Below are 11,034 nucleotides of genomic sequence, written 5' to 3' on the forward strand. Positions count from 1 at the left end.
AATTGATTAGTCAATCGATTCATAACTGCCTTTCGAGCACAACCATTTCGAGCACAACCAATATATATTAGAACCCCCTTTACTTGCCGAAGCACTTCTTGGATCTGTCAATTATGCTATGGCCGGAGTCCTACTCATAGTGATCTGGTCGAATTGGGAGAAGCCGTAGGTATTATTGCGGGTCAATCAATTGGGGAGCCAGGGACTCAACTAACATTAAGAACTTTTCATACTGGCGGAGTATTCACAGGGGGTACTGCCGACCTTGTACGATCCCCTTCGAATGGAAAAATAAAATTCAATGAGAATTTGGTTCACCCCACACGTACCCGTCATGGGCAGCCTGCTTTTCTATGTTATATAGACTTGCATGTAACTATTCAGAGTCAAGATATTCTATATAGTGTGAATATTCCCTCAAAAAGCTTGATTCTAGTGCAAAATGATCAATATGTAAAATCCGAACAAGTAATTGCGGAGATTCGTGCCGGAACGTCCACTTTACATTTTAAAGAAAGGGTACAAAAGCATATTTATTCTGAATCAGACGGCGAAATGCACTGGAGTACTGATGTTTACCATGCGCCCGAATATCAATATGGTAATCTTCGCCGATTACCAAAAACAAGCCATTTATGGATATTGTCAGTAAGTATGTGCAGATCCAGTATAGCGTCTTTTTCACTCCACAAGGATCAAGATCAAATGAATACTTATGGTAAAAAAGATAGGGAAATTCTTGATTATTCAACGTCGGATCGAATCATGTCCAATGGCCATTGGAATTTTATCTATCCTTCTATTTTTCAAGATAATTCAGATTTGTTGGCGAAAAAGCGAAGAAATAGGTTCGTCATTCCATTACAATATCATCAAGAACAAGAGAAAGAACTAATATCCTGTTTTGGGATTTCGATTGAAATCCCCCTTATGGGTGTTTTACGTAGAAATACTATTTTTGCTTATTTTGACGATCCCCGATACAGAAAAGATAAAAAGGGTTCAGGAATTGTTAAATTTAGATATAGGACCCTAGAAGAAGAATATAGGACTCGAGCGGAAGACTCAGAAGAGGAATATGAGACCCTAGAAGACGAATACAGGACCCGAGAGGACGAATATGAATATGAAACCCTAGAAGAATCTAAATATGGAATCCTAGAAGACGAATACGAATATGAAACCCTAGAAGACGAATATGGGAGCCCAGAAAACGAATATGGGAACCCAGAGAACGAATATAGGACTTTAGAGAAAGACTCAGAAGAGGAATATGGGAGCCCAGAGAGCAAATATAACCCAAGAGGACGAATATGGAACTCTAGAGGAAGACTCAGAAGACGAATATGGCAGCCCCGGGGAAAGCGCAGAGGAAAAATATGGTACTTTAGAGGAAGACTCAGAAGAAGATTCAGAGGACGAATACGAGAGCCCAGAGGAAGATTCCATCTTAAAAAAAGAGGGTTTGATTGAGCATCGAGGAACAAAAGAATTTAGTCTAAAATACCAAAAAGAAGTAGATCGGTTTTTTTTCATTCTTCAAGAACTTCATATCTTGCCGAGATCTTCATCCCTAAAGATACTTGACAATAGTATTATTGGAGTGGATACACAACTCACAAAAAATACAAGAAGTCGACTAGGCGGACTGGTCCGAGTGAAGAGAAAAAAAAGCCATACGGAACTCAAAATATTTTCCGGAGATATTCATTTTCCTGAAGAGGCGGATAAGATATTAGGTGGCTGTTTGATACCGCCAGAAAGACAAAAAAAAGATTCTAAGGAATCAAAAAAAAGGAAAAATTGGGTCTATGTTCAACGGAAAAAAATTCTCAAGAGCAAGGAAAAGTATTTTGTTTCCGTTCGCCCTACAGTGGCATATGAAATGGACGAAGGAAGAAATTTAGCAACACTTTTCCCGCAGGATCTCTTGCAAGAAGAAAATAATCTCCAAATTCGACTTGTCAATTTTATTTCTCATGAAAATAGCAAGTTAACTCAAAGAATTTATCACACAAATAGTCAATTTGTTAGAACTTGCTTAGTAGTGAATTGGGAACAAGAAGAAAAAGAAAAGGCTGGTGCTTCCCTTGTTGAGGTAAGAGCAAATGATCTTATTCGCGATTTCCTAAGAATTGAGTTAGTCAAGTCCACTATTTCGTATACACGAAAAAGGTATGGTAGGACAAGTGCAGGACCGATTCCCCATAATAGGTTAGATCGCGCCAATATCAATTCTTTTTATTCCAAGGCGAAGATTGAATCACTTAGCCAACATCCAGAAGCTATTGGCACTTTGTTGAATCGAAATAAAGAATACCACTCTTTGATGATTTTGTCGGCATCCAACTGTTCTCGAATTGGTTTATTCAAGAATTCAAAACATCCCAATGCGATAAAAGAATGGAATCCTAGAATTCCTATTCGAGAAATTTTTGGGCCCTTAGGCGCTATTGTAGCTAGTATATCGCATTTTTCTTCATCTTACTATTTACTAACGCATAATAAAATCCTGTTAAAAAAATATTTGTTCGTTGACAATTTAAAACAAACCTTCCAAGTACTTCAAGAACTTAAATACTCTTTAATAGATGAAAATAAAAGGATTTCTAATTTCGATAGTAACATAATGTTGGATCCATTCCTTTTGAATTGTCACTTTGTCCATCATGATTCTTGGGAAGAGACATTGGCAATAATTCACCTTGGACAATTTATTTGTGAAAATGTATGTCTATTTAAATCGCACATAAAAAAATCCGGTCAAATTTTCATTGTAAATATGAATTCCTTTGTTATAAGAGCAGCTAAACCTTATTTGGCCACTACAGGAGCAACTGTTAATGGTCATTATGGAGAAATCCTTTACAAGGGAGATAGGTTAGTTACGTTTATATATGAAAAATCGAGATCTAGTGACATAACGCAAGGTCTTCCAAAAGTGGAACAAATCTTTGAAGCGCGTTCAATTGATTCATTATCCCCGAATCTCGAAAGGAGAATTGAGGATTGGAATGAGCGTATACCAAGAATTCTTGGGGTCCCTTGGGGATTCTTGATTGGAGCTGAGCTAACCATAGCCCAAAGTCGTATCTCTTTGGTTAATAAAATCCAAAAGGTTTATCGATCCCAAGGGGTACAGATCCATAATAGACATATAGAGATTATTATACGCCAAGTAACATCAAAAGTGCGGGTTTCCGAAGATGGAATGTCTAATGTTTTTTCGCCTGGGGAATTAATCGGACTATTGCGAGCGGAACGAGCAGGACGAGCTTTGGATGAATCGATCTATTATCGGGCAATCTTATTGGGAATAACAAGGGCTTCCCTAAATACCCAAAGTTTCATATCTGAAGCAAGTTTTCAAGAAACTGCTCGAGTTTTAGCAAAAGCTGCCCTACGAGGTCGCATTGATTGGTTGAAAGGCTTGAAAGAAAACGTAGTTCTGGGGGGGATTATACCTGTTGGTACCGGATTCCAAAAATTTGTGCATCGTTCCCCACAAGACAAGAACCTTTATTTCGAAATAAAAAAAAAAAATCTATTCGCGTCGGAAATGAGAGATTTTTTGTTTCTCCATACAGAATTAGTTTCTTCAGATTCTGACGTAACAAACAATTTTTATGAGACATAAGAACCCCCATTTAACATTTAACCCTATATCATTTAAGGATACATAAAAAATATTTTTTATTTCAAGCTATTTCGGATCTTTCTTAATCTTCAAAAAGAACTAAATTCCGTAATGGAATGGTAGGGTTAAAAAAAAAAGGAAGTGTGGAAAAAATGACAAGAAGATATTGGAACATTAATTTGAAAGAGATGATAGAAGCAGGAGTTCATTTTGGTCATGGTATTAAGAAATGGAATCCTAAAATGGCCCCTTACATTTCGGCAAAGCGTAAAGGTACTCATATTATAAATCTCGCTAGAACGGCTCGTTTTTTATCAGAAGCTTGTGATTTAGTTTTTGATGCAGCAAGTCAGGGAAAAAGTTTCTTAATTGTTGGTACCAAAAAAAGAGCAACAGATTTAGTAGCATCAGCTGCAATAAGGGCTCGTTGTCATTATGTTAATAAAAAGTGGTTCAGTGGTATGTTAACGAATTGGTCGATTACGAAAACTAGACTTTCTCAATTTAGAGACTTAAGAGCAGAAGAAAAAATGGGAAAATTCCACCATCTCCCAAAAAGAGATGTGGCAATCTTGAAGAGAAAATTATCTACCTTGCAAAGGTATCTCGGCGGGATCAAATATATGACGAGATTGCCAGACATTGTGATCGTCCTTGATCAGCAAAAAGAGTATATAGCTCTTCGGGAATGTGCCATTTTGGGGATTCCTACTATTTCTTTAGTCGATACAAATTGTGACCCGGATCTCGCGAATATATCGATTCCAGCCAACGATGACACTATGACTTCAATTCGATTGATTCTTAACAAATTAGTATTTTCAATTTGTGAGGGCCGTTCTCTCTATATAAGAAATCGTTGATTAAGAATATATAGTGAATTCTTGGGCAACTGCGTAAATTTATGGAATCACTTACTTTACTATATCTTTTTTTTTGCATAGAATTTTTTTTGCATAGAAAAAAGAAGGGGAATATTGATATATATTAGAGGGTATTGATATATATTATGATCTGATGTGCTTTCTTGGTATCCTAAATATAAGATTAATACTTCAAGTTGCTGAGTTGAGAAAGAGATGGTTGAATCAAAAGAATTCCTTTTTTGAAGTTCAATTTTTATCAGAGGACAATATGAATATTATACCTTGTTCCATTAAAACACTCAAGGGGTTATACGATATATCGGGTGTAGAAGTAGGCCAACACTTCTATTGGCAAATAGGAGGTTTCCAAATTCATGCCCAAGTACTCATCACTTCTTGGGTCGTAATTACTATCTTGCTAGGTTCAGTTGTCATAGCTGTTCGGAATCCACAAACCATCCCGACCGACGGTCAGAATTTTTTTGAATATGTCCTTGAGTTTATTCGAGACTTGAGCAAAACTCAGATTGGAGAAGAATATGGTCCCTGGGTTCCCTTTATTGGAACTATGTTCCTTTTTATTTTTGTTTCGAATTGGTCGGGTGCTCTTTTACCTTGGAAAATTATAGAGTTACCCCATGGGGAATTAGCAGCGCCCACGAATGATATAAATACTACTGTTGCTTTAGCTTTACTCACGTCAGCGGCATATTTTTATGCTGGTCTTAGCAAAAAAGGATTGAGCTATTTCGAGAAATATATTAAACCAACTCCAATCCTTTTACCAATTAACATCCTAGAAGATTTCACAAAACCATTATCGCTTAGCTTTCGACTTTTCGGGAATATATTGGCGGATGAATTAGTCGTTGTTGTTCTTGTTTCTTTAGTCCCCTTAGTAATCCCTATACCGGTCATGTTTCTTGGATTATTTACAAGCGGTATTCAAGCTCTTATTTTTGCAACATTAGCCGCAGCCTATATAGGTGAATCCATGGAGGGTCATCATTGAATTGACTCTTTTTGGAAATAGTATTTTTTTTTGCAGCTTAGCTCAATTCATGCATGGTTCCAGATAATCTGCTTGGTTGCAAAAAAATAGTTAGAAATGCGTATGAATATATAGCCTAGAGTTGTAGGAGAGAGAATAGACTATATTATGGAATTTTCAAAGTATATATGCATTAAGGAGGGTGGAGTCAGGCTAGATCTATACTATAATATCCTTAATGTCTATAAGTGGAGTCCTCTTTTATGCGGGTTTCCACTTTAAGCAATGATTTTAGAATCCGATTCAATAGAAAATGAGAAAATATGCAAACAAAATAGAAGAAACAAATGTATATATATATAGGATATTATATTATATATTCCTAGGTTAGATTCATTATCTAATCCGATATATGGATATGGAATTCCCTTCTATGTAGTTCGGACAATTCACATTATCATTTCAATTTGATTTCAATTTGTACTTTTTAGTTACTTTACTTCTCCCCAATAGAGCTTAGAAGTAAGAATTTATTGGTTGATTGTATCCTTAACCATTTCTTTTTTTTGACACGAGGAACTACTCACCATGAATCCACTAATTGCTGCTGCTTCTGTTATTGCTGCTGGATTGGCCGTAGGGCTTGCTTCTATTGGACCTGGAGTTGGTCAAGGTACTGCTGCAGGACAAGCTGTAGAAGGTATTGCGAGACAGCCAGAAGCAGAAGGTAAAATACGAGGTACTTTATTGCTTAGTCTAGCTTTTATGGAAGCTTTAACAATTTATGGACTAGTTGTGGCACTAGCGCTTTTATTTGCGAACCCTTTTGTTTAATCTTAAAAAAAAATTCTTTCGATTTCGATTAGATACTTTTTTCTTTTTTTAGTAAATTGGTATTTGCTTCCGCAATTCCAATTATATCAATACTTTATTTAATTTACTCCTATTTATTACTCCTGGAATTATCTATTTATCGGGACAGATAATACCCCATTCTAGGAAGGGCTGAGTTGAGTATTATTAATTTAGAAGATATGCTCACCTTCTTATTTCCCGTCCTTAGTTTAGGAAAGTGGAAAGTTTTTTCCTTTTATTTTAGGAATTTTGGGAACAGAACATTTCAACAAAGGAAGTCTTTCACCGGTCAAACAAGACGTAAGACTTAATCTAAAAGAAATTACTAGATTGAATCTATTTGCATTAAAAAAACCGATCAAAAAAGGGCGAGCGAAGTAAGTGATCGAAAAACTTTGTTCTTTGTTCGTCCTATCTATAAGAGGAGAGCATATGAAAAATGTAACCCATTCTTTCGTTTTTTTAGCTCACTGGCCATCCGCTGGCAGTTTCGGGCTTAATACCGATATTTTAGCAACAAATCTAATAAATCTAACTGTAGTGGTTGGTGTTTTGATTTTTTTTGGAAAGGGAGTGTGTGCGAGTTGTCTATTTCAAGAATAGATTGGATCTATCCGGCTGCACTTTATAATATTTTTTAGTATTTTTCGGATAAATAAGAAAAGGGTGCACGATCTCGACGAATTACTTCTGAATAAATTCAGAAATCATATGGAAGAACCATAGCATTTCGCGACTCATTGGTAAATCAACTTTGATTCTCTATAAACCAAGAATGTGAGACCATTAACACGGTTAAAGCTAAACTGCTTGAAGTCCAGGCAAAAAGAGGTACTCTTTCTACAACTATATTAGTATTAGTACCGAATTTAAACGGGAAATAGCTAATGTAAAATTTATCTGATATAGAACACTCATATCGATAAAATGGTTTGAACTATTTACTAGAAAAAAAAAAGGGGGCACCCTGCCCTTTTTTAACCAATGCCGAATCGACGACCTATGTATAAAAAAGAGAAATTTTTTGGATTTGAAGAAAAAAAAAAATAAAAAAGAATTCTATTAATTTTCATTTTCCATTTATTTAGTTAGTTTTTCTTAATGAAATTGAAATTATTAACTAGAGGGCAAATAAAAATAAAGAAACAACTTTGCTGACCATGATATATTTTTATCTAGGCGGAAGAGTCCTCTTAATATTTATCTAGTCTTATATAGGTTTCGGTATATTGAAATATAAACATAAAAAAGAAGATAGAGGATAGGCTCATTACTTAAAAAAAAGATATGGAAATAGCTATAGAAAAAAAAAAAAAGGAGCGTGAGAGCCAAATGAATCGAAAGATTCATGTTTGGTTCGGGAAGAGATCATAAAAGTTGTAAACTTACAAAATAATCTACTTTCATTAAAAGATTTATTAGATAATCGAAAACAGAGGATCTTGAGTACTATTCGAAATTCAGAAGAATTGCGTAGAGGGACCATTGAGCAACTCGAAAAAGCTCGGATTCGATTACAGAAAGTCGAACTAGAAGCGGATGAGTATCGAATGAATGGATACTCTGAGATAGAACGAGAAAAAGCAAATTTGATTAATGCTACTTCTATTAGTTTGGAACAATTGGAAAAGTCTAAAAACGAAACCCTTTATTTTGAAAAACAAAGGGCAATGAATCAGGTCCGACAGCGGGTTTTCCAACAGGCCGTACAAGGAGCTCTAGGAACTCTGAATAGTTGTTTGAATACCGAGTTACATTTCCGTACGATTCGTGCTAATATTGGCATTCTCGGGTCCCTGGAATGGAAGAGATAATTAAATTAATTAGGCCTTGAACTTCTACTTTCGTTTAGAATTTAGGCATTATTTTTCCCCTTGCTTCCGAAAAAAGAGTCAAGAAACACTAATGGCAACCCTTCGAGTCGACGAAATTCATAAAATTCTCCGCGAACGTATTGAACAATATAATAGGAAAGTAGGGATTGAGAATATAGGTCGCGTAGTTCAAGTGGGGGATGGGATTGCTCGTATTATAGGTCTTGGTGAAATAATGTCAGGTGAATTAGTCGAATTTGCAGAAGGTACTAGGGGTATTGCTCTGAATTTGGAATCCAAAAATGTTGGGATTGTATTAATGGGCGATGGGTTGATGATACAAGAGGGAAGTTTTGTAAAAGCAACAGGAAGAATTGCTCAGATACCCGTGAGTGAGGCTTACTTGGGTCGTGTTGTAAATGCTCTGGCTAAACCTATTGATGGGAAAGGCGAAATTATAGCTTCCGAATCTCGCTTAATTGAATCTCCTGCTCCAAGTATAATTTCCAGGCGTTCCGTATACGAACCTCTTCAAACAGGGCTTATTGCTATCGATTCGATGATCCCTATAGGGCGCGGTCAGCGAGAGTTAATTATTGGGGACAGACAGACTGGCAAAACAGCAGTAGCCACAGATACAATTCTCAATCAAAAAGGGCAAGGTGTAATATGTGTTTATGTAGCTATCGGTCAAAGAGCATCCTCCGTAGCTCAAGTAGTAACTACTTTCCATGAGGAGGGGGCTATGGAATACACTATTGTAGTAGCTGAAATGGCGGATTCACCTGCTACATTACAATACCTCGCTCCTTATACGGGAGCAGCCCTGGCTGAGTATTTTATGTACCGCGAACGGCATACTTTAATAATTTATGATGATCTCTCCAAACAGGCACAAGCTTATCGCCAAATGTCCCTTCTATTAAGAAGACCTCCCGGCCGTGAGGCTTATCCAGGGGATGTTTTTTATTTGCATTCACGCCTTTTAGAAAGAGCCGCTAAATTAAATTCTCTTTTAGGCGAAGGAAGTATGACCGCTTTACCAATAGTTGAGACTCAATCTGGAGACGTTTCCGCCTATATTCCTACTAATGTAATCTCCATTACAGATGGACAAATATTCTTATCTGCGGATCTATTCAATGCCGGAATTCGACCCGCTATTAATGTGGGTATTTCTGTTTCCAGAGTAGGATCCGCGGCTCAAATTAAAGCCATGAAACAAGTAGCTGGCAAATCAAAATTGGAACTAGCGCAATTCGCAGAGTTACAAGCCTTTGCACAATTCGCCTCTGCTCTCGATAAAACAAGTCAGAATCAATTGGCAAGGGGTCGACGATTAAGGGAATTGCTTAAACAATCCCAGGCAAATCCTCTCCCAGTGGAAGAGCAGATAGCTACTATTTATACCGGAACAAGAGGATATCTTGATTCGTTAGAAATTGAACAGGTAAATAAATTTCTGGATGAGTTACGTAAACATCTAAAAGATACTAAACCTCAATTCCAAGAAATTATATCTTCTAGCAAGACATTCACCGAGCAAGCGGAAATCCTTTTGAAGGAAGCTATTCAGGAACAGCTGGAACGGTTTTCTCTTCAGTAACAAATAAATTTTGCATGTCTACTCTTGTTAGTAGAATAGGAATCGTTGAGAAAGCTTTTTCATTTGAATCATGCAAAAAAGTTTTCTTTGTTTTTAGTTTAGTATAGTTATTTAAAGAATAGATAGAAATAAGATTGCGTCCAATAGGATTTGAACCTATACCAAAGGTTTAGAAGACCTCTGTCCTATCCATTAGACAATGGACGCTTTTCTTTCATATTTTATTCTTTCTTTTATTTTTTTGCTTCTTCCGAGAAAAAACTGTTAGACCAAAACTCTTTTAGGAAATCAAAAAATCCAGATACAAATGCATGATGTATATATTATATCATGCATATATCATAAAGAAGGAGTATGGAGCCGGTAGTGGGAATCGAACCCGCAACCCCAAGGTTATGAGCCTTATGAGCTACCAAACTGCTCTATACTCTTAAACTAAAGAGGGGTAACTAGTGGATAAAAGAGGGTTGGATACGCCCCTCTACCAATATCTATACAAATAGAATAGTCCATTTATACAGAATGGTAAAGAGGGCTCCTCTATGATTATCAATTCCAGAAATCCATACAAATACGAAAGGGTATTTTATCCTTACCAACTGGATCTTGTTGCACCCGGTAACAAACACTCATAAACCATTTCTCGAAGTACGTGTCCGGATAGCCCAAAATGTCGATAGTTAGCTCTAGGTCTTCCGGTCAAAAAACAACGTCGATGAAGGCGTGTAGGTGCACTATTACGCGGTAGGGATTGCAATTTTTCTCGCATTTTCGTTTTTTTCACTCAAACTCAAGGGAGAAACTTTGCTTCTTATCTTTTTTTTTAAAGATTGACGAATCAAATGATATTTCTGTTCTAATTTCTGCCGCTTCTTCTCCCTCTGAATCAAACTTTTTTTTGCCATAATGTGTCGTTGCTATTATTACCAAGTATACGGTTCTAATCCTAGATGGAAAAATAAATAGAAAAAGAAATCTAAAAAGGCAGATCCTCCCTCTCTATCAAGAGTAATGAACTAGGTGCTGATACAGTACAAAAAAACAAACTAAATTAACCAAACTTGCCTGATGTTGAGGCAATCAAGAAAGCTGCATAAGTGAATATATAACCCACGGAAAAGTGAGCTAATCCAACCAATCTTGCTTGCACAATGGAAAGAGCCACGGGCTTATCTCTCCAGCGAATTAAATTAGCTAAAGGTGTGCGTTCATGAGCCCATGCTAAAGTCTCAATTAATTCCTGCCAATACCCCCGCCAGGAAATT

At 36.6% G+C, this 11,034-nt stretch overlaps 1 non-coding gene across 1 annotated transcript; it reads right to left on the reverse strand.

Annotated features, from left to right (window-relative positions):
- Positions 1-9,904: 9,904 nt before the first annotated feature.
- TRNAR-UCU (transfer RNA arginine (anticodon UCU)) lies at positions 9,905-9,976 on the reverse strand. Its single transcript has one exon. It is a non-coding gene; the product is annotated as a tRNA-Arg (tRNA).
- Between the last annotated feature and the right edge of the window lie 1,058 nt (positions 9,977-11,034).

The sequence above is a fragment of the Aegilops tauschii genome, unplaced genomic scaffold (genome assembly GCF_002575655.3).
Source record: "Aegilops tauschii subsp. strangulata cultivar AL8/78 unplaced genomic scaffold, Aet v6.0 ptg000404l_obj, whole genome shotgun sequence".
Classification (NCBI taxonomy): Eukaryota; Viridiplantae; Streptophyta; class Magnoliopsida; order Poales; family Poaceae; genus Aegilops; species Aegilops tauschii.